General features: G+C 38.0%; 1 protein-coding gene across 1 annotated transcript in view; it reads left to right on the top strand.

Annotated features, from left to right (window-relative positions):
• The first annotated feature begins 23,641 nt into the window (after nucleotides 1–23,641).
• Nucleotides 23,642–25,597, top strand: part of LOC149066938 (thrombospondin type-1 domain-containing protein 7B-like) — a 117,736-nt gene continuing 115,780 nt past the window's right edge. The window contains exon 1 of the mRNA XM_089253151.1: nucleotides 23,642–23,982. The gene's annotated coding sequence lies outside the window, so the exon portion shown is untranslated. The remainder of the gene's footprint in view (nucleotides 23,983–25,597) is intronic.

Genomic DNA, 25,597 nt, shown 5'->3' with positions numbered 1-25,597 from the left:
AATAAAACTGACCAAATGGTGGACACAATTAAAGCGAGGGGAGAGGTATCATCATCAGCATTATTATTATTAATTTTACTTTTTTTTTTTTTTCAACTCCTAATGTCTGTGCTAGAGGTACGTCAAAATGTCGAGCCATTCCAAGCCCAAGACTGTTTGGCTGTCATCATCATCATCCTACTTCCCTTTTCTACCTGGTCGGAAATCCTGAATGGGGGAAAAAAATTAACCAATGGAGACGGAGACATTAAATAAGCTTGACAACTGTAGGAGCGACGTATTACTTTCTCCATATTATGACGGTTCTACGTCACAAACAGCTGCTATACCATTAATATTTGTTCCTCTCTTTGTTGACAACTTATCGGGTGAGTTCGAATAACTTTTTCCATAGGGGGCCGTTCAAGTATTACGTAAGAAAATTTTTGAGTCATTTTCGACCCCCCCCCCCATCAGCAAAAATCGGCAAAACGCTGACCCTCTCCCCCCCCCCCTTGTCAGCAAAATTTCGTCACCAGCTCTGCCTCTCTGAAACTAACTCATATTTTCATAAAGGGTGGTTGATGACGTAAGCATTATCCAAACCCCCCCCTCCCCCCATCGATGATGACGTAATACTTGAACGAAGAGCCCTAACTAGAGCCCGGATTATACGCAAATGCATACGTGCGTATGCTTTTGCGAATTTTGACCTTTTTCACTTTTAATGCACACAAATGTATGAAATTGAAGAATTCTAGAATAAGTGCATTCTTTTGAAGTTAGACGAAAGTTCATAATCACATTCTTATAATTTTTGCGGATGAGTATTGCATTTAAAAATGCACATGAATAATAAGCAATTGGCAAGTGTTCGTATCTTACCTGAAAGATAAACAGCATTTAGAGAAAGGATTTTTCAGTGAATTACCAAAGGTGTTTGTAATCTTTGACGATATCCGATGCTCAAGCCGGATTAAAAAATTTACTTATTTCATCCTGGTAAAGATAGAGCGAGTATTAAAATTCTCCACGGGGATTTTTCAAAATATGTAAGACGAATAAATTTCTGTGTAAAGAAATAATAAATTATAGAGGGCCATCACTCAGGTCCGTAGCTAGGTAGGTCCAGTCATGGCTCCCACATCCTGGAGCGAGGCCCCTAGGCTGGTATCTTTTGTGGGCCCCCGGTTAGACTTTTCATGGGTCCTTTCTGTAGTTAATTAATAGCGCGGAAAAAGCAAAAAATGATGAGAACAGTCTCCGGCCCCAGGGCTGGAGCACTGTCAGCAACCACCCCCCTTTGTGGCGCCATGGGTCTAGTGCCCCTGGGACTGGATGAAAGGGGGTGCCTAATGAACCCTTCAACTACTTCTTCTACTTTACATGTTGGTGCCAAAATGCGTTCTTGCCCCGGCTGAAAAGATATCTATTTGCGGCCCTGGCATCCCTACTATGTATCATCAACTCACCAATCACGAGAAACTAGAAATTTCCAAATAAAAAACGTGTAGAAATAATTTGTATGAGAATTTTTCAAACATTTTAAAATCATGTTTGCTTCTTTGAAAGTATTTAATTTTCAAATACATATTTTCTAAGTTTTAGTACATATTTTGGAATTTTAACCACTTTATTGGAGGGTTTTTTGGTGCATATTTTAACATTTTTTCAGTGTGAATTAGCATAATTTTGGAGCATATTTCGCCACTTTTAAGTGCATATAATACGGGATCTATATTCATAACTATTAAAACAAGCAAACATAGGAATATTACAATTTTACCTGTAAAATATTTTAAGGTTAAAAAACATGTTTTTTATCATGTTTTCAATTAAGACGAATTCCCATCATGCCGGAAAGGAAATGTATATTCACAGATAAACTCCGTGAAAGATCTCCATGTTTTCTGCCAGGCAGAGTGGACGGAGTGCCCCCAGAGTGCGGTGGGAAGCAGAGTGCACGACTTGTTGGCCCGTAATGTATGTTTCGATAAGGTTGTTAGTTGTAATGTTAGCTTTCTTCACTCCTAACTTGTTTTAAACTCCTATTTATGCCATAAGAAAATAACGGGGGGGGGAGGGGTCGTGTTTGTTTTCACCGAGCCACGTGATGTTCCGACGGAAGATATTGGGGGACACAGTTCTCAGCACTGCCAAGGCGGAGACCACCTACTCTCTCCAAAGGCTTGATTTATATACTGTTGGTGCTGCCATTTAATCTCGAAATTTCAGGCAACTCATGAGATGATGAAAGAGAGATAGTCTTTGTCATTTTTTGGCATGACATTTTTTTATGAGACGAAAATTTCGGTAACAAAATTCGTAGATTTGCAACAATCGATTTTATGTAGAAAAAATAATGATTTCTTTGTACAAAATCATTCGGAAAATATGGGTGATCGAACAAATAAGTGAAAACACGGATTATGTGGTCTTCGGATAGGGTTACCAGATTCAAAACTGAAAAAGGGGAACGCCTGGTGCGAACCTTAGGCAGTGCCGTCTTAACGCATGCTTCCCCCACCCCGGGCCGTGCCCGAAGTGCCTCAAGAGAAGAGGTGCCTCAGAAAAACGAGAATTCTCCATGTAGGGCCTCCAAAAAATCCCTTGGCTCGGGGGGGGGGGGGGGGGGCTATGATGCTATTACGACGATCCTGCCCGTCACTCCTACTCTTGTGGAAATCATGGAATTCCAGTAATTGATTCCTTTACTTCTATTAATTTACATTAATTACACAAAAATAGCAATAAAAAATTCGAAAAATGATCAAAGTTATCGAATTGCAACGTATATTTGATAAAGAGATGATGAAGCGCTTCAAAAGTACGACGAAATGTTATGACTGTTCAATATGATTCAAGCCACGATGTCAACAGCTGGACCACGCGCTAATTATTATTAATGATCTACGAATTTTGTGAAATTAATTTAAATGTCATTCTCTCTCAATGGGTCGTGTTTGATTACGACACAGACTATCAACGCATTCATGAAATAATGAAAAAAATTAGAGTAATAAAATGCGTTCTTTCTGGAAAAAAATTTCCCTCCAAGATTTATGTTCGCAACTCGAAAAGTTTGTAAGTCGGGAACAACTACATAGAATTTTTTTAGAGGGAGCCGCAAAAATTTTTTTTTGCATTCGGCCGCGAAATTCTTCCGAGCCCGGACCTGTGTCCGATTTTGAATTTAAATATCTCAGGGAATAATGCAGTCAAAAACATGTGATTTGTTTGTTGGACTCGGAAGAGAAAGAGCAACAACTGTCTCATTGGAAATTAGGGGGGGGGGATCGTACAAAAATTTACATTTTTTATTTCGTGTACACTGTATTTTCATCCTCAAAACTCGTGCAGGGTGATTTTTGGTCATATTTTGAGAATTTTTAAAATTATAACCATACCGCTACGACGAACGGTTGATGGATAAAGGCTGTACCAGTAGTTGCCCTCGCTAACCAAGTATCCAGTTACGCAGTTGCGGCCCTGCCAATAGGTATCTTATTTCTGACGAATCGCCGTTATATTGGGTACTTTTTCTTTTAGATACATTCTGAAGTTTGTAATTTACACCTGGTAGCATTTCTTTTACTTCTATGGATCAAACTACACAGTTCATCCACTAATGACACATAAAAATCATGTCCTTATTTTGTAGAACTTGGTTTACTGCGTGGGCCCACCTGAGGAACTTCTGGCAACCAAGTGACAATTAGATCTGGTTCCGATTTTCAAGAGTAAATATGCAAATAGGTAGGTAGTAATTTTTAGCATGGTAGTAGTTCCTCTCTCAGAAAAGTCGCTTTGTATGCGGGCGTATGATAATGTTAAGACAGTCCCGGGCGGGCTTTATGAAAATTGTGAAAAGCTAATCGAAAAACTTGGCAATAATGTGAAGTCTAGTTTGCAATATTATTAGATTCTCATCTTTCTTGCCATTCTTGTGATAATGATCTTCAACTATACAATCAAGTGTTCTTACAATTTTAGGATCTTCTATCGGATGATGGATGCTGATAAAAAATCGTGCATTAAAAATAAAATACCATATGATATCTTTTTGGTGGTGCCCCTTTAGTACTGATACCCTAAGCACGTGCTTATTTTGCTTAATGGTTAATCCGGCCCTGTGACTTTCTCTGGAATGAATGTTTCAAACAAATATTTAAAAACTTTTCACACGTATTGTAGTTCCTTTTAAGTTCATAGTATGGCTACAACATGGATCTATATCCTTGATACATTATTGAAAACGATGTGAAAGGTTGAACTTTTCAATTGTGATTCATTTCTGTGTGGCTACTCCCTCATTATATACTACTTTTATCCGCTTGAAGAGAATAAAATTAATAAAACTGCTTGCTATCACTTTTTGCGATTTCTATCACTACAAGAATGCGTATTTTGGAAGCTACAACTGACATTTTCTCAACGAAACCATAATAATTTACACAAAAATAAACTAATTTGAAATAATACAAATTTCATCCAGTACAGTAACTTGGTGACATTATACCGTCTTCAAGCTCAGAATTTACATTGATTGAAAATAATTTATTATATATATATATATATATATATTTTACTGTATTCTATTACGTTCATTTTTCTCTTTCGTTATTTTAATAAATTAAAAATTAATCAAATTAAATTCAAACATATTTATATACTTCAGACAATTTTCGAATAACTATCTTCTAATGGAAAAACGGGTGGGGGGGGGGGAGTAGAAAACTATTCACGTTCGCTAGAGGGGGCCACAGGAATGAGAAATGGTTGAAAGGGGGCCACGGACAAAAAAAGGTTGAGAACCACTGGTCTAGAGTAGTCTTTCTCAAAGTGGGCAAGAAGCTAAGGGTATAACATAACACAATCCTGTGGGTTCGCTTGAGTTGGGGGGGGGGGGGGCGATAAGAAAAAAGAATTCTTGAAGAAGGGAGGCGACAAACAAAAAGTTTGCGCAACTATGGTCTCTACAGCATAGTTTCTCGAACTTTTAGTTCCATTGCATACATGGAACATCATCAGAATTTTTTTGTCTCATCGCCCCCCAATAACAAGGGAACCCGGACCGCCGCTCTTGACTTAAATTCCCCCCCCCCCCAGACCATTCCATCGCGGCGATATTGCCAACTTTTGGAAACACTGGTCTAGAGAAGGATGTTTTGAAATATTCCCATTTGAGAGATCTCCAAAAAAAGGCATTGACTCTATCAGTTTTTTTAAGACAGAAGGCGTGACAACAAATGATGGCAAAAAATAACTAAACGACAAAACCTGTCCTCCCACGACGGGGGAAAGAGATAATCCCTCGGCAACTGACACACTGGAAAAAAAAACGCCACAATGGAATGACTGTTTCATATTTCAAAGTGCGCGGTCGAACAAAGAAGAAACAAAACCCGTTTGAAAACCCCGCGGAACTAGCGCCACCTGTAGAGCAAATGATTATATCTCTGGGTACCAACCGTCCTCCTTTTTGGTATCATTCAGAGCGTCCTCCTACTTTTCGGAAAATTCATTCTTTTGCTCTCCTTTTTTTTTTGGCTTACAGAATCATTTTCTTTTTCTTTCAGGAAAATGTTTGTTTTTGTTTTTTAAATCTGAATCATATATTTCCGAATTTTACGCACTAGAAATACCAAGACGAATCCAAAGTGCCTTCAAGCAGGTCAGGGGTTATTGAAGTATTACGTCAGCATCGAGGGGATGTTCGGATTTGCTCACTTTTGATGACAGGGGGGGGGAGGAGGGTTTGAAGGTTGCTTACGTCATCAACCACCCCTTTTTGAAGATATGAAATATTCTGAGCTGCTGACGAAATTTTGCTGATAGGGGGGAGGGGGGGTCAGTGTTTTGCTGACTTATGCTGACAAGGGGGGGGGGAATCAAAAATGGCTGAAAATCTGCTTACGTAATACTTGAATGGCCCCTCAGGAGCTATTCTAACCATGGTCCAACTTGCCTGAAGATAACATAAAAAAGACAGTCCGAAAAAACAGCTCTGGAAGAAGAGAGCCGCAATATTGATTTCGAGAATACCATTGCTTGCACTCACCGACAGCTGAGTACTGAAGTGGGGAGGGGGTACCTATTATTCATTCAGCAATAAAGAAAATATGATGCAAACAGTACTGAGTTCCGATTCCTTCGGCTGAAAAAAGCAAAACTTTCCCAAAAGAAAAAATTTTTGAGGGTATGGAAAGAAAACCCCTCCTTGCTGCAACCCCGCGAAGTAATAAAACTGACCAAATGGTGGACACAATTCAAGCGAGGGGAGAGGTATCATCATCAGCATTATTATTATTAATTTTACTTTTTTTTTTGCTCCAACCCCTAATGTCTGTGCTAGAGGTGCGTCAAAATGTCGAGCCATTCCAAGTCCAAGACTGTTTGGCTGTCATCATCATCATCCTACTTCCCTTTTCTACCTGGTCGGAAATCCTGAATGGGGGAAAAAAATTAACCAATGGAGACGGAGACATTAAATAAGCTTGACAACTGTAGGAGCGACGTATTACTTTCTCCATATTATGACGGTTCTACGTCACAAACAGCTGCTATACCATTAATATTTGTTCCTCTCTTTGTTGACAACTTATCGGGTGAGTTCGAATAACTTTTTCCATAGGGGGCCGTTCAAGTATTACGTAAGAAAATTTTTGAGTCATTTTCGACCCCCCCCCCATCAGCAAAAATCGGCAAAACGCTGACCCACTCCCCCCCCCCCTTGTCAGCAAAATTTCGTCACCAGCTCTGCCTCTCTGAAACTAACTCATATTTTCATAAAGGGTGGTTGATGACGTAAGCATTATCCAAACCCCCCCCTCCCCCCATCGATGATGACGTAATACTTGAACGAAGAGCCCTAACTAGAGCCCGGATTATACGCAAATGCATACGTGCGTATGCTTTTGCGAATTTTGACCTTTTTCACTTTTAATGCACACAAATGTATGAAATTGAAGAATTCTAGAATAAGTGCATTCTTTTGAAGTTAGACGAAAGTTCATAATCACATTCTTATAATTTTTGCGGATGAGTATTGCATTTAAAAATGCACATGAATAATAAGCAATTGGCAAGTGTTCGTATCTTACCTGAAAGATAAACAGCATTTAGAGAAAGGATTTTTCAGTGAATTACCAAAAGTGTTTGTAATCTTTGATGATATCCGATGCTCAAGCCGGATTAAAAAATTTACTTATTTCATCCTGGTAAAGATAGAGCGAGTATTAAAATTCTCCACGGGGATTTTTCAAAATATGTAAGACGAATAAATTTCTGTGTAAAGAAATAATAAATTATAGAGGGCCATCACTCAGGTCCGTAGCTAGGTAGGTCCAGTCATGGCTCCCACATCCTGGAGCGAGGCCCCTAGGCTGGTATCTTTCGTGGGCCCCCGGTTAGACTTTTCATGGGTCCTTTCTGTAGTTAATTAATAGCGCGGAAAAAGCAAAAAATGATGAGAACAGTCTCGGGCCCCAGGGCTGGAGCACTGTCAGCAACCACCCCCCTTTGTGGCGCCATGGGTCTAGTGCCCCTGGGACTGGATGAAAGGGGGTGCCTAATGAACCCTTCAACTACTTCTTCTACTTTACATGTTGGTGCCAAAATGCGTTCTTGCCCCGGCTGAAAAGATATCTATTTGCGGCCCTGGCATCCCTACTATGTATCATCAACTCACCAATCACGAGAAACTAGAAATTTCCAAATAAAAAACGTGTAGAAATAATTTGTATGAGAATTTTTCAAACATTTTAAAATCATGTTTGCTTCTTTGAAAGTATTTAATTTTCAAATACATATTTTCTAAGTTTTAGTACATATTTTGGAATTTTAACCACTTTATTGGAGGGTTTTTTGGTGCATATTTTAACATTTTTTCAGTGTGAATTAGCATAATTTTGGAGCATATTTCGCCACTTTTAAGTGCATATAATACGGGATCTATATTCATAACTATTAAAACAAGCAAACATAGGAATATTACAATTTTACCTGTAAAATATTTTAAGGTTAAAAAACATGTTTTTTATCATGTTTTCAATTAAGACGAATTCCCATCATGCCGGAAAGGAAATGTATATTCACAGATAAACTCCGTGAAAGATCTCCATGTTTTCTGCCAGGCAGAGTGGACGGAGTGCCCCCAGAGTGCGGTGGGAAGCCGAGTGCACGACTTGTTGGCCCGTAATGTATGTTTCGATAAGGTTGTTAGTTGTAATGTTAGCTTTCTTCACATCTGCCCACATTTTTAAACATAAGCACTGATAGAAAATCCATCATCTTAAACTGCAATTTGAGCAAAATTTCCCGTCAATTTAAATAATTTATTGATGATTTACCATATTTACCAATACGAACTGGGGATTACACATAATCACCGATAAAAGTGAAAAACAAAATTTGTCAAACTTATAAAAATGGCTGCTAACTGTGCATGAATAGACGGTTATTATGAGTAGTTATTAAATTCCAGGAACATATATAGCGGTTCTGTTTTAGTTGGGAAAAATTATTGTAGGGGTGGTGTTGTGCGTGTGTGTTTTGGCGTAAAAGTGACGCCATCTATTGCGTAAATTGGAGGAAATAACGTTATCAAGGGTGCGCGCGCAGGCGTCCGCCTTTCTCAGTTTTCGAATAGTGATCTTAGTTATATCGAATATTCTAAAACAGTGGTGCGCAAACTGTAGATCGCGACGGGGGGGGGGGGGAGGTTAGGGGGTATCGCGAGAGATTCTCCAAAACAAAAATTTCCAAATAAGAAATTCATTTTTATTTTAAAAAAATGTTGAAACTAAAGAATGAATTCTTTTCAGCTGAGCTAAATACTATGTATTTATTATACAATGTAATTTTATCAAATTCTACTTGTACAAGAATCAATACATCTGTTCCGTGTATGACCAGAATATCCATATACCAGAATGACGAATGTGCAATGTCCTTCAGCGTTCTGCCCTTGCAGAACATTGAAAATTACGGTTGAATATTTACTCTACCAATGTTGCTCTATGGAAGTTATTTCCTTAAAATGCTTTGTAACGTGTGTTTCAACAGGGATACACATTCACGTTTTAGTCACAATTTAGATATCAAAACAAAGTATCCAAACAGCGGATCAAAAAGACGAAAATTCGTACATTCCTGCTTCTGGCAAGTTAGTACCTTTACAGGGTGACTTAGAGAGAACCACCCAATATTTCAAAATTGCATATTAAGTACTATGTGGATATACGGGGGTAAATCTGTCTGCGTTTTATGAACAATTTTTGTTAATGATCGATTTCAAGCGTAGAATCATTTTGAAATGGGATGGTTCTTTCTTAATCGCCCTGTATACGAAAATCAAGGACCATACACCTCGCTACACTTCTATCCTGCATAAGGGACTCTAAGTACATCAAAAAACAAAGTAAATATTCACACGATGTTAAAAAAATTGAATAACAATAACGCCTAATTAAAATTGAAACGCGTTCTGGGAACTGCTTTCGGGACTGCATATTTATTAAAGACAAAAGTCGAAATGTCCCGGTTCCGGGACATATAGTCAGGCCTATGTAGGAGTCGCTTATAATTTTTTTTGGTCGGAGGTGGGGCTCGCGCGCTTTGAAAAGTTTGTGCACCACTCTTCTAGAAGAAGCCAGAGAGGAAACAGTAACTAGCTCCACCTGGAAAAGAAGGATAGAAAGATCCAGAAACAACACGGTAACGCAGCGGCATTATGCCGGTTTCGGTATAATCCGCCATTTCCCTTGACGGCTTTTTTTCCGACAATAAGTCGACAAAGGAAGACACGGATTATACCGAAGTTGTTCCCAGAGGCGTACTCACACACATATAGGGACGGGGGACTAAGCAGGCTTTATTTTAAAAGTTTTTAAACAGTTGAAACTGAAGGTTATGTATAACTGTGGCCCCATAAACCCGGTGTGTGCCTGCTGAAGGTCACTCCTGCGTACGTACGTACTGAATGAGTGGTCAGGAAAATTAGACTAGAATGGGAAAAGTGTCTAGAAACGCAATTTCATCAGAATTCACCCCCATTATTAACACAGAAGAACAGTTCTCGAGCGTATTTGTGATTAGTTAGGTTTTTGAAATATTTGAAATTCTGCGAATACCCTGAAGATTCTTCCGAAACGTTCTGTGAATTTGTTTCAAGTCGGATCTGCAGACTTTTTCCCCTAAGGGTATTCGGATACGTCCTTTTAGCTTTTCCACTTTTCAAACTTTGGCATTGGATTCGCGACAGTTGTTGTGTCCTTGTCGTTTGTACATGAGTTTCTATTAATTATAATGCTGGGAGGGAAATTTTCTGCCGCTATTTTGAATATTTCAATGACGACCGAAACATATAGGAACTGTCATTGTCTCGAGTTCCAATAATGCTCATGTTGAAATTTCTAATGATGTTGCTGGGGAAAATTAATCCTATACACAGTCATTCGGCTGTGATTTTAGGTCGTAATGTAGTATTTGACGACATGGAATGTGGTCATTTTCCTGTGGTCGGCTCGGTTAGAAGAAATATTTTATTTTAATTGACTTATTTATTGCTTTAAAAAGTTTTATTTTTTTAGTCATCGTGTATGTTATTGCCAAGTGTGGCCAATTCGCGCATTGGCCAAAGTCCGATTTCCACAAATGAATCGCGATTTGGCCCGCCAATTGTTGAAGTGACCGTTGATGCCTGTCAAAAGTTCGATGTGCTGATGTAAGACAGATTTGTTGGTGCCAAATCAACTTTTTTCATCGCCAACGTGCTATATATAGTGTATAAGTCAGTGGTTCTCAACCTTGGGAAGCCTGCGGCCCGGTGAATCTCTTTCGCATAAGTGAAAAGTCAGGTCACACATACAACTGACGAGAAATTAATGGGAAAATGAAACTGCGAATCACTCACTGCCCGGTGAATGATTATTATTGATTGTTCACATGACTAGTGTTAAGACCCGGTGGTTGAGAAACGCATATGTAACACGTTGGCGATGAAAAAAAGTATAGATAGCCATGTATATTATAGTAAGTACGTAAAGTAACTGTATTGGATTAGCTTCATCTGACGAGGGGGGGGGGAGAGAAATTTGGGTGAAAAAACTATTAATATATATGCAGTCGATGCTCTATATAACGGCCCCCTTTGCCCAGTTAAAAATGGGTGTTACATTGGGAGCGTCATCATATTGAAAGTAAAACATGTATGATATCCGTTGCATGAAAAAATCTGGGACTTATCCTACTGGTCATTGTAATTGAATGGTCGTTATAACGTGGGGTCGTTATAACGAGAGTCGACTGGCTAATAATATAGACACTTATAGTTTTCCTGTAAAGTTTTGAAGAAAAAAAATGATTACCGCATTGTGACTGTGTGGCTTGATAGGTTGTCATATCTTACTTGGAGATACAGTCGAATCCTGTTATAACGAATGCCAAGAGACCGGAGGAATCACTTCGTTAAAACTAAATTTCGTTATAAAAGAATTCCAAGTTACCTAGCATTGTTCCCATGTAAACTTATTTGGGGGTTAGAAAAGTGTTCGTTAAAACGGGATTCGACTGTAATTACCAAGAAATAATACTTCAAATGGCGATGACCCCCGACACATATCCGCCACCTCGTTGGGCAATTTGCCTGTTGTGGCCTTTGTATTTGTAAGTCTTTCGTTATCAGACTTTGGCCAGGAATATCTGGCAACTTCGTGAACTGGCTAGCCAAACTCAGTTCAGGCGAACATTGGCAGGGTCGATTTACAACGAAATTCGCCAATTCTCGAACTGTCCATTTTTGCGGGCTTTGGTAGTAACATATATAATTATTAATTTGAACTCTTTTCAAACTAGTCTCTATGGCCGAGCCATCGTCCAGGAAGGCGATTGTTCAAAAGTTCTCGAACGTCCAAGCGCCAGTGTGGTGGTGCCCCGTGCTGCTGGAAAATGAAGTCATCCGGATCGGTTTATAACTGTGGGAAAAGTCAATCTTGACGAACACTGAAGTGGCGGCCGAAGGAAGAGCGTTGGCGCTAACTGCGTTAAAACTCGAGATTCCCCTCTTTCTACCTACACATTATCTTATCAAAACGGATTAAAAGCTGAATAGTCATGATTTTTTTAAATCGGTTGATTCTTTTTGAAACACCCTGTATTTTAAAATAATAATGTGCCATATTAAAAGTGATAAACATTCAGTAATTATAGAGTAAATAATGCATATACATCGTATTACTCTCTTTCTGCATAGTATTATTAAATTATTTACTTTATTTTCATTAATTTATTTTTATTTCATTTCAGTTACAAATGAGATCGTTACATAATTTTATACATTATGTTAACGGAATCTTTATCAAACGGAAACCTGTGTTCAACGGAGAAAAAAATCTCGGTCCCCTGAGATTCCGTTGAAGACATGTTATACTGCATTTTTCACTAGAGCACTCTTTTTCATTTCACCTCGTTAACAAATAGGTGTCCCCCTCCCAAAATATAGGATTCAACGGTGAGAAATCGTTTAGCTTCTGCACGTAAACCAGTTTGCTTTCTCAAGCGGTTGAATTGTACTACAATATATACGACAATAGACTTTCCGGGCAGCATTACTGTATACAGGGTGTCTTGTAAGTGCTAATGCGGCTTTAGCTCATCAACTATCCGTCGTAAAGGTATACTATCAATTTTAAAAAAAATTTCAAAAGGCGTTCAAAAATTACCCTGCACCATTTTTGAGATTGAAAATACGGTGTCACAAAACCAGAAATCAAAAATTTTATACGGTACAACTGTAATATAACTTTCAATTAAGAAGATGTTGCAATGTATTTCCTGAAGCCAAAAGAAAAAAAAATTCACGTTTCTAAGTGTAATATTTGCTGAGATATTCGGATTCAAAAATTGGAGAAAAGTTGGGAAAGGACAGCACAAATAAGGGAAAGGAGCGTTGTCCGTTCGTTTTTGTCGTTCTTTCATACATTATCTCCAATTTTTGAATTTAAATACTGTATCCTTTATAAATATCAATTTTGGACAGCCTTCATGTTCCAATTCAATACGAAGTCAACCTTCATGTTTGTGGGATGAAATCTCACATCTTCATATTGGATATTTAAAAATTACCTGCTAACCGTTAACCGTGATATACTTTAATGCTTTATTTGTGGCAACACATGTTTTATTTACTTTCGTTGTTTTGCGTTCGTTCAGTTCGAACGGCTATTTTTTTGTGTATCCATTAAACTTCAATTCGTTTCTCTGCTCACTCGTACTTTAATAATTTGAATAGGTTAGGGGCCCAGTGACCCTCCCCCTCCACTTCGTAGTGAGTTTGTTTAATGGTCGTGTGTCTACGGTTGAGGCAATTTTGACTTCGGAAACGAGATTTAGTATCTGTTTACTTTTCGAGCTTAAGTTTCCAATTCAAGTGGGAAAATGGAGAAGCTTCATTCCATCGATAAGTTGGAAGGTATACAGAACTGGACAAGCTGGAAATTCGATGTGGAACTACAGCTGACAATCCAAAAAGTGATGCCGGTCGTTTCGGGACAAGTCACGTATCCTGCTTCGTTAGATGAAAACGCAACCGAGCCTGAACGCACGAAGTTTGCCGCTGATGTCAAAGCGTTTGAGGAGGCTGATGCTATTGCACGATATATAATCGGGTCGAGTGTTCGTGGTGAGTCAAAGCAGCATATTCTTACCTGCAAATCTGGTAGAGATATGTGGAATGCATTGCACACTGTATACGAACAGAAAAATGAGAGACGCTTGGACTTACTGTATCCGCAGCTATTTAACTACACCAAGGATCCAGCTGACAGTATCGCCTCCCATGTATCAAAACTGCAACGAATTTGGCAAGATTTGCAAGAGGAGCTCAAAGAAGAAAATGTAAGTCTTCCTGTTTCAATGTTACTGAATAGGATACTCAATACTCTTCCGAGTGAGTACCTGGAGTTCCAAAACGCTTGGGAGTCAGTTCCGCATAACGAAAGAAGTGTAGCGACTTTGACTGAACGTCTCAGGCTTCACGAACAGAGACTTGAAGAACAGAGATCTAGCAGTTCCGAAACGAGCACTGTAGCATTTATTGCAAAAAATGCTAGCTCGACGGCTAAGAAAAAGCTTCGAAAACTCGAAAGCCGAAGAAGAAAATTGTGAAGTGCTACTCCTGCAGGAAAGTCGGTCATATCAAAAAGAACTGCCGTGCAAGTAAAGATTATGAAACTTCTGACCAGAGTTGTCAGGGACAAGCATTCATGTCTGTCACAGATTTTAGAAAGGACTGTTGGATAATTGATTCGGGGGCTTCTCATCACATATCGACTCGTTGGAATTTCTTCTCTTCTTATGTTCCTTTTGATGAGCCAAAACCGCTTCGTCTCGGTGATGGAACTTTCATGTATGCAGAAGGATACGGCACGATTGATGTGGAAATGCTGGTATGTGGGAAGTGGAAACCAGGTCAATTGAAAGATGCTTGGTATGTGGGAAGTGGAAACCAGGTCAATTGAAAGATGCTTGGTATGTCCCTAAATCTGACCAGAATCTGTTCTCATCGGGATCTGCTCTGAATCATGGTCTCATCGAAGTTGCTACACAAAGCACAAGAGAGTTCCGAAATGGGAAGCAGACTGTTGCTGTTGGAATTCGTCAACTCAGTGGTGTGTACAAGCTTTTGATGCGTGTCATAATTTCTAAAGCTTGTCTTGCTGTGAAAAATTCTGATATTCAATTGTGGCATGAGCGACTAGGTCACCAGAACAATCAACATGTACAGAAGTTCCTCAAAAGTAAAGGTATGGACATTCAGTTCAGTCGAAATTTTTGTGATGCATGTGCATATGGTAAAATGCATAGACTCAGTTTCGGTACCAAAACAACGAGGCCAACTACAGTTGGTGAACTGATCCATGCAGATGCCTGAAAAATCGTTGGGTGGAAGCAGATATTATGTTGTATTCAAGGATGACTTCTCGAGGTACAGATCGGTATACTTCTTGAAGGCAAAGTCTGAAGTTCCTTCAAAGGTGAAGCATTTTCTTGCTGAAGTACGAACTCGAGGTCATACTGTTAAAGAGCTACTAACTGATGGTGGTTCAGAGTTCAAGAATTCCGAAGTTGAATCCACTGTAAAAGAAATTGGATTGATTCACCGAAACTCAATGCCATACACACCAGAGCAAAATGGAGCAATTGAGAGGGAAAATCGGATTCTTGTGGAAGCCGCCAGGACTATGCTACACGTCAAGGAATTGCCAGAAAAGCTATGGGCAGAAGCTGTTAATACCGCAGCCTATGTTATCAACCGAACTGGACCGAGTAATGTTGAGGAAAAATCTCCTTATGAACTGTGGTATAACAAAGAGTCACCATTCAATCATTTACGTGTGTTTGGTGCTGAATGCTTTGTGCATGTTCCAAAACAGAAAAGAAAAAATTTGATAAGAAAGCTCACAAAGGATATTTTGTTGGGTATTGTGGCGATAAAGATGGCTACAGGGTATGGATACCCAGTAAAGATGAAATAGTGCTTTCGAGAGACGTTGTGTTCAAGAATGAAATCACGAGCAAACAGATTTTCATCAACAATCCAGAGTTTACTGAAAAAGTTACCGAAGAGACAGATGGTTCCAAGCAAGTTGAATCACAGCCAGACAGAGATACGTTTAATTTACGAGACAGGTCGAAGCTAAAGAAGCCATCCAAGTTTGATGATTATGTCATGCTGGCAGAATGTGATGAGCTAGTCACTTACACAGAAGCAATGTCATCAAAGGATTCAAGTCATTGGCAAGCTGCTTTACAAGAAGAGATGAATTCTCTAATTGAAAACAAGACGTGGAAGCTGGTGGATTTGCCAAGTGATAGAAAAGCCATAGGAAGTCGATGGGTGTTCAAAGCTAAGAAAAATGCAGATGGTGCAGTGACAAGATATAAGGCACGTCTGGTCGCTAAAGGATTTGGACAGATACCTGGTGTAGATTACACTGAAACGTTCAGTCCAGTTGTTCGCTGGGATACTGTGAGGACGATGTTAAGCGAGGCTGCTAAGAAGAAATTAAAGGTTGCTCAGTTTGACATCAAACCAGCATTTCTTCATGGAGAACTAAAAGAAGAAATCTACATGAACCAGCCAGAAGGTTTCGAGAATGGTTCAAATCAGGTCTGCAAATATATGAAGAGCATCTATGGACTGAAACAGTCCCCCAGGTGCTGGAATGAAAAATTCAGCAAATTTCTAAGAAATCATGGCTTAAAATCTTCAAGTTCAGATCCATGCTTGTTTGCTAATGCAGAGAAAACCTTTTTTCTTATCCTTTATGTGGATGATGGTCTGATATTTTCCAAGGACTTGAATATGCTAAATATATTTCTTGACCAACTCAGATCTAAATTTGCAGTTGTAATAGAAATGCCAAGTACTTTTTGGGTATGCAAATTAATTATTTGGATGATGGATCGATTTTCATCCATCAGGAATTTTATTGCAGACGAACTTTAGCCCGTTTCAATATGGCAGATGCAAATCCGGTAGGCACACCTATTGAAAAGTGTTGTTTAACAGCAGAGATGTCTGCTGCTCCAGCCCTTGATGTTTCTTACAGAGAGGCTATTGGGAGCCTCATGTTCCTAGCTACGGTCACTCGACCTGATATAGCTTACACGCTTGGTATGCTCTCTCGGGTATTAGACAAACCTCAAGAGTGTCATTGGAATATTGTGAAAAGGACATTGAAATACCTACAGGGTACAGTGAATTGGGGTATTTTGTACTCACCCGATTCCAAAGCTGGTGCTTTAGAAGCATTCAGTGATTCAGATTACGCAGGGGATCCTGTGTCAAGGAGATCAACCTCAGGCATGGTGTTTTTGTGCAGCAGTGGCGCAATAACATGAAAGAGTCAACGTCAGAAATGCCTGTCTCTATCTACAACTGAAGCTGAGTTTGTGGCGGCGAGTCAAGCTGCAAAAGAAATAGTATGGCTTCGTTACTTGGTATTTCAAGTGGTATTCCTTTACTACAGGTCGACAACCAGAGTGCCATCAGACTCATAAAAAATCCAGAGTTTCACAGCAGAACCAAACACATTGATGTGAGATACAAGTTCATTCGAGAACTGTACCAGAAAGAACAGCTAGATGTGCATAACTGTTCGACTCAAGAGCAAGCTGCTGATTTATTTGTGGAAGGTTTAATCATTTGAAAGAAATGATAGGGATGTGTGCATTGAAGGAAAAATGATGTGTTGCATTGTGTATCGTTATATATATATTTTTTTCCTTTTGTATCCGTTCAGTATTCTTGCATCTGTGCTTATGTATTGGTTGTTTTCTTTTTTTTTTTATTTGTTAGCATGTTTAATTTTAGGGGGAATATTGAATATTTAAAAATTACCTGCTAACCGTGATATACTTTAATGCTTTATTTGTGGCAACACATGTTTTATTTACTTCGATCGAACTAAAATTGTAGATTTGTATAGAGAGCATACACACAGACAGACAGAAAATCAATTTTATATATATAGATAGATGAGAGAAAGTTGCTGACCAAATAATTCTACGATGAATATTAGGGAAACTCAAACAGAGGTCCAGATATAAAGTAGTGTCACCACTGTAACAAGTAGAACATTTAGGAGGGGCACAATATAGTTCTGTAACGTAGTTTCCACAACGCTTGGCGTAAAAAGTGACTACGCAGATTGCGCGCGCCAAGCGACAGGAAGAAGAAAAAATATACAGTTGTTGCGTGTCAGTGTAAGTAACATGTTGATGTTTTTTCGTGTGTGTGAATTTTTGTAAATAAATTAATGTGGTGATTGTTGACAAGTCGTCTTATAATCAGGTCAGAGTGGAGTCAGAATCCCAAAGTTCAAGCACTAGTTCGACAAGCGTGGAATTTGTGACTTTTCTGCTTCTCGACATGTTATGCAAATGAACGGAGCGTTTTCCCATTCGGATTGGTCTGATTGCCAGAATCGGAAATGCTAAGAATTTTTATCATTTTAACGTCCTAGATATGAAAAATAAAAAAAAAGTAGAAATACTGGTTTTTTTTACCAATCAGAAATTACGCGGATTTCCAGAACAAGAATGCACGCATTGCGTTCGTACTCTTATATGCCAAATTCATGGATGTCGGCCAATATAACACGCAGATAGCTGCACTTTTTGAACACGCAAAACTCTGACATCGTTGATACGTTAAAAGACACCCATAGCGCACGCATAATACTGTACTTCTCGGAATGCACCAACTCATTAGAGAAATTCAACAGAAAAATGATTGTACATACATTAATTCAGCCTTTATCTCATCAACCATCCTTCGTAGAGGTATAATTTCAATTCAAAAATTTTCAAAAGGCGTTCAGTAATTATCCTGTACCAGAGAGTGAAAATACAGTGTATCACAGAATAAAAAATATAAATTTTTAAACGGTCGTCCTATCCTCAAACTTCCAATCAGAAAGTCGTTGCCCTTGTTGGCCTCACCTGAAGTCTTATTTACTTTACTTATTAACGTTATTATTAATCTTATTAAACTTATTTTTCCACGTTTTCAAGTGCAATATTCACTGAGATAATTCGAATATTATTCGAATTCCAAATACCAGAGAAGTTGGGAAAGACTGCAAAAAGGGGGAAAAACATTTTTCGTTACTTTTTGCTGTTTTTTCAGATTTTTGCATTTAAATATAATTAAATATCTCAGTAAATATTGCAATTTAAAACTTTTTTTTTTTGGGGGGGGGGGGGCTCAGAAAAGACAGAGCAAAAACTTTCTAGTTAAAAATTAGAGGACAAGGCAACCACCTAAAAATCCTGATTTTTTTATTTTGTGACACACTGTATTTGCACTCTCAAAACTGTACAGGGAGATTCTTTAACCTCGTTTGAGCATTTTTTAAATTGGAATCATACGTCTACGACCAATGCCGTAACTAGGATTTTTTCCGCCCCTACAACTTTAAATATCGATCATTTTGAAACGGTGCTCTTCGTTCGCACCTAAAACTGCTACCCCCTCTTAAATTTTGCAGCCCGAAGCAGTTATCCCTCCTGCCACCCTCTAGTTCCGGCACTGTCTACGACAGACGGTTGATGAGATAAAAGTCGCATTAGTACTGTTCTTACAAAGCACCCTGTATATAAACAGCCGAAAAGAAGAGCCAAAGAAATACTCTATGCTTTAAGAGATTTCTCATAACGATGATATACATTCAATTAGATTCGATCTCTGCAACGATAAATCACTTACGATAATAACAAGACAGTTTATGATTGAAGAGGCCACAGCAAGATATATAGCATGGAGCGAGGCGTAGGTGGAAATAATACAACAAATGGAAATGGCAAGTGATTACGCATATGAGACCCAAAACCTCTTACTAACTTAGTGCGGTGACAACCCGAATTTTCCCCGAGTTTCTTAGTTTCGAAATAGTATTGATTTGGCTACAGACATTGACATTATTATTATACAATTTGTGATCGATGAATATGTAACTGCCATATGTCTTTGTACGTACGTCGAAAATAGAGTATATACATGTTTTGTATGTTTCGGCATTCGTAACCTTCGAACCATCTCAATTTTATATTTTCTACCAGCTATAATACCCAGTAATTTTGGGAGGATTGAAAAGGGACAAACCATTATAAAGGAATAAACTATTGTTACGAAAATTATGGATAGCGCATTTTGTTGAGAACCCCCTCCTCAAAATTTATAGAGTTGTCGATGTCCTGTCGCCAAACAATAAATGTGAAGGTACAGCGCGGAACATCCAGATTTTTCTGGAACTTTGCTTTTTCTGCCGGTCAGGTGGTGCCGACAATTTGAAAACTGTGAAATGCAGTTTTCTGGAATCTTCTTTTTCTCGAAGCTTTTCTACCGTACCTATAAATAGTGTTGTGATAACAAGAGAGAGAGTTGGTCAGAGTTGTTGGACTTTATCCTCAATGCGAGATTCTTATTTGTAGTTCGCTCTTGTAAATAACTCTAAATAGCTTTTTCGTGTGAATAAATCTGTGACGCCCTGCAAATTGTTTCATCCTCAGATCATTTCAAGGGCCTGTGAGCCGTTATCCGGAATACTATTACACGCATAATGCTGGCAGCATTAGAGAAGTGACAAACCATTGTAAAGAACAAACATGTCTGAGACGTATCGTTAAGGAACCACGGTAACCAAAGTGAACATTCCGAAAGTGATTGCTGGAACCCAAGAATCATTGTTGCCCGATGATTTTTCGCCCATTTCGCGCATTGTCCAAGCACTGACGAACTTTTTAAGTAGCTTATCGTTGAATCCAGTGTTGTTTCGTATATATGCCAAATTTGACGACAATCGATCTAAAATTTTAGATTTGTATAGAGAACATACACACAGAAAATCAATTTTAGATATACATATTTTATATATATTTCCCTTTTTCTTCTTGTTCTTCTACGTATGAGTAAATAATGCATATACATCGTAATACTCTATTTATTTAAGTATTATTAAATTACTTACTTTATTTTCAATTGATTTACTGTTATTTCATTTCAGTTGCAAACGAGGATGTTACATAATTTTACACATTATGTCAACCGAATCCTTGAAGACAAGTCATGCAGCATTTCAACTAGAGAACTCTTGTTCATCTTGTTAAAAAATAGGTGACGCCCCTTTCCCCCAATAGGATTCAACGGTGAGAAATCGTTTGGCTTCTGTACATGACCAGTATGTATCCAGTTTGCTTTGCCAAGCGGTTGAATTGTAGTACAATATATACGACAATAGACTTTCCAGGCAGCATTACTATTTACAGGGTGTCCTGTAAGTGCTAATGCTGCTTTAGCTCGTCAACCGTCCGTCGTAGGGGTATATTTTCAATTTGAAAAAAATATTCAAAAGGCGTTCAAAAATTACCCAGCACCATTTTTAGAGTGAAAATACGGTGCGTCACGAAACGAGAAATCTAAATTTTTGCGGTACCCCTGTAATATAACTTTCACTCAAGAAGATGTTGTACTGTATCTCCTGTGGCCAACAGAAAACGTTCCGTGTTTCTAAGCGCGATATTCGCTGAGATATTTGAATTCAAATATTGGAGACAAGTTGTGAAATGAGGGAAAGGAGCGTTGTCCGTTAGTTTTTGCTGTTGTTTCATAACTTTTCTCCAATTTTTGAACTTAAATATTTTAGCGAATATTGTAGTTTGAAACATTGAATTTTTTTGTTGGTTTCAGGACAGACAGGTCCTGAAGACAGCAACAACTTTCTAATTCGAAGTAGAGGACCGTATAAAATTAGATTTTTTATTTTTGTTACACACTGTATTTTCACTCTGAAAACTGATACAGGGTAAGTTCTGAACGTCTTCTGCGCATTTTTTTAATTGAAATTATATTTCTACGACAGATAGTTGATGAGATAAAGGCCGCATTAGCACTTACAGGATACCCTATATAACTATGTACCTTTTCACCTTTTTCAATTCATCAAATTCTTTGTTTTGTAAAATAGTATCCTCAACAGTTGAATAAGGATAGGATGAAGACGATATGCCGTATTCTGAGGAGGGCGGCACTAGCACTTATAGGACACCCTGCATTTTTTGTGATGTGTACGGAAACGAAAATAACACCTAAAGGCAGTTCATTACATATTTTAGTTAATTATTTATGAATTTTACCGATAGAGTAAAATTTCAATATAACGATATTCAGAGGATCAAATTACCATTGTAGAGGGGATATCGACAAGTAATAATGTTACGAACTATAGACGATAGATGTCGCAATTCTTTTATCGCGATCTTCTGTTGGCAACGAGAGTTGATACCGGTTGCGGTAAGCGCTAGAAGTTGCAATTGGCTGAGAACTAGCGGAAGGTTGGAAGAACATTCTCGAAAGTGCCGCCCCTCCAGACAGTCCGTATGGTGGTGCCGCCAAATTGGAAACTGTAAAATAGAATTTGGTAGAACATTCTATTTCTCGAAGTTTCTGCCAGGGTTATAAATAGTCTGGCGCTCACAAGATGGCAGGCTCGAAGAGATTCCTGAATAGAGAGAGATTCGATGAACAGTCAGTTGTGTTTGAACTTTGCAAGAAAGTTGTTAGCTCTCTAGCCTGTAAATACGTGTAAATGGCTGTTCTGTAAATAAATCTGTGTTGTCCGTCGAACCGCTTGTTGTTTTGCAACCTCGAAGTCTTGTGGAAAATTATCCGGAACAATATCATCATCACGCACCACCATGTTTACGCTGTTGTTGATGTTGCTTCTAAATCGGAAACTTAAGTACCGCAAATGCAATTTTATCTACCGCAAAATTTGATCATTTTGGCTAATTAATTGATTAATAAAACTCAACTAAAGGTGTTTCACTTCATAAAGAACTTTATTTTATCATAGCTTTGTGCACTACACACAAAGTAGCGATACTGCCAACCTTATCATCATTTTTGGGGCTAACGTGGTGCAAAATGCCAATATTATCATACGCCTTCGGAAGATCAAAAACCGGCGAGGTGTTTAAAAATGTACTGAAGGGTGTCATTTAAAAAATATTATTTTAGTGCAAGAGTTCTTGATACTTTCGACGCTCTTTATAACGATTATTATGATCGTTCCAATATAATGGTTGTTACGAAAAGTTACAAATGTTTTCGCTCTTCACCCCACATTATTTTACGCATAAGACCATTCAATGCGTTTTTTTGCAAAAAAATATGTATAAAATTCGTGTATTTCGTCTAATGTTCCAATGTTCTCTATGGCATTAATTATTACAATTTTTTATTATTTTCTAACCTGGCGCATTTTTAATGCAACAGCTTACATAATGAAAAAAAATAGTAATATAGTTATTCATTCCGTCCAAATATGAATTCTTTTAAGAAGTTAATTATGTTTTCAAAGTTTCGGTATAACACAACTTATATCATCTGTTTTCCGTGGAACTAAGAGGTCTTTATAACGAACCCTTTGTGGCAATGAGACAAAGGATAGAATAATATTAGCCTATAATAATGTTTAAAAAATCAATTATATTCTTATTCAATTTCAAGGACACCTGAAACATTCCCAAAGACCCCCAACGGGTCCGCGGATGTGTGGTTAAGTATCACTCTTTCAGTGGATTCATAATCTCTTAAGAAAAAAACGTTATAGAAAGTTTTATATCGTTGTATCTAGAGTTTAAGATACAACGATAAAACTTAGAGAGAGAGAGAAATTAGAAATATGAAAAATACTTTCGGAGAAAGAGATTTATCGTTAAATGGAGTATCATCATACTCATCTTTCACTGTACATAACAACAACAATCAATCAGCAGAAACAATCATTAACCAATTATCATTCGAATTCATAAACAATCATTAGAAAGATACCGTATAAATGATAAATCACAGGAACTCAGTCTAGACATCTATCGGAGGAAAAAAAATTAAAAATCTAACATATGAATTAATAAATAAAAATTTTCGGACCCATGGGGAGGGGAGTACCGTTCACACTACCACTTCCCAATTTTTCGTATTTGATATTAGCAAGCGCTGCGATTGGATGGCCCAGAACGGTGATGCTTTCTTTTGCGCAAGCGTCCTATTCTCTCACTCACACACACACACTCTCTCGTTTGGCATTTCTCTCCTACCAGGTATTGCATCCTTTTCTTTTGATCAACCGCTGCTGCTGCTGCTCCATATCGACTTTGGAGTCCGTGCAGGACACACATTCTGTGTCTTGTCAGGGGAAAAAAAAGCTCTGACTCTCTCTCTCGCTCAAACTCATAATTTATATCTCTCTGCTCTCTGACTCTCTCATCCATACATAAAAAATTCTACCTTCTCTCCCACACGTGGGAAACGGTCGCTCAAATGTGGATATCTTCTCTCAGACGCGTTGTAGAAGTGATATCATTGGTGGTGAGAAATTGCGTGTTGTCTAATTGAAATATTCCCTCTTGACGAGTTTTGGTTCCGCGTGACCACAAGTAAGTGAAACTTTTGAGCTATTTATCTCAATGCGTAAGTTAATTGCCTAATTTATGTCATGTGAACAAAATTTATTTCGAGATTTTCCTGCGTAGAAACACGTGAGGAGTTAATATTCACGATCCGATTTGACTTCATTGTTCTCTGTCTACATGGGGTTGAGAAAGTTCTTGTATATGATACATTTTTATGGTGTTGAATATTGAAGAAATGTGAATATAGATGGTGTCTCATTTTTTGAATATTTCCCCATGAGTCTCTGATATATTTCGTTTATCCTCAAATTTCTTCGGGTATGCTTTTTTGTGAAATTTTGATAAATTATTTCATGATAAAACTTCTGATACGGTTTTTCTTTTCAACAATTTCACAAAAGCTATTTCTCATCATAAAATTACTTCAGATGCTTTTTTTTTTTGATTTCATAAAAAAAAATTTTCTTCAGATACGATTTCTTGAAAATTTCATAAATTATTTCATAATAAAATTTCATCCGATACAATTTTTTTGAAAAATTCTCGAAAATAATTTTATCGTAAAATTTCTTCAGATTTTTTTTTTTTTTTGGAAATTTCAAAAAATAATAATAATTTTTCAGATACGTTTTATTTTTTTTAATGAGATAAAAGAAAATTTTTCAGCGTAAAATTTCTTCGGGTAAAATTTTTTTTTGAAAATCGGATAAAAATTATTTTATCATAAAATCTCTTATTTTATGAACATCTGTTAAAAAACCATTCCATCATAAAATTTCTTCAGATACGTTTTTCGGAAAATATGGTAAAAATTATTACATCATAAAAACACATGAGACGTGTTTTTTCCTCCTTGAAAATTTGATAAAAGATACAATTATTGGCCAATATACATCTTCGTAGAATGAATGGGTAGAGATCTAAAATAAAAGATGATATATGTTGATAAACTCGCAAAAGCGTGAACTATCTTTCGATTTTCAACATTTATAGAATTTATATACATTATTGAATACAAATAATTTTTTTTTTAATTATTTTGGACGTGAAGACATTTTTTTCTAAGCTTTATAACAGAGGGAGTAAGGGGTGTCCGATATTTTGGTCACCTGCGCCAGATTAGAAGAAATATCATTTTTGGCCGCGTTGGGGGAAAGAATGCGATTTTGGGCCAAAAAAAACGATACCGGATAGGTGGATTTCACAAAGAAGCCGAATTCATTACTATAAGACGTCAACTATCACGTCAGCTTCGACGGGGGCAGGGGGTTTGCGGACTTTTGATGACGAGGCGGGGGGGGGGACCGGGGGTTTAGACGATGCTTACGTCATCAACAACCCCACTTATAAAAATTAGAAATATTTTTTAATGACATCTTACTCGGTGTCCTAAAAACGAGAAAAACCTTTCCCTAGTTTGGGGGCACCCGAGCTAACATTCTCACTATTCGAAAGTCTTCTATACGGCCACTTTAGTGATGTCTAAATGATCCGCGGATCGCTCAAGTGGTCTGGAAATCTGACAGGGGCTCTGAAGTGCTTTATTTCTGCGCCGTGCATCACTCAAGTGATCCGTAATTACGCAGCGTGTCACTTAAGTATTCTGGGAATGTGCCGCGGATAACTTGAGTGATGTAGA

The sequence above is a fragment of the Pholcus phalangioides genome, unplaced genomic scaffold (assembly GCF_987345545.1).
Source record: "Pholcus phalangioides strain wild (caught in Gottingen) unplaced genomic scaffold, Ppha-v1.0 ptg000032l_1, whole genome shotgun sequence".
NCBI classification, from domain to species: Eukaryota; Metazoa; Arthropoda; class Arachnida; order Araneae; family Pholcidae; genus Pholcus; species Pholcus phalangioides.
This window is presented reverse-complemented; position numbering and strand designations above follow the sequence as displayed.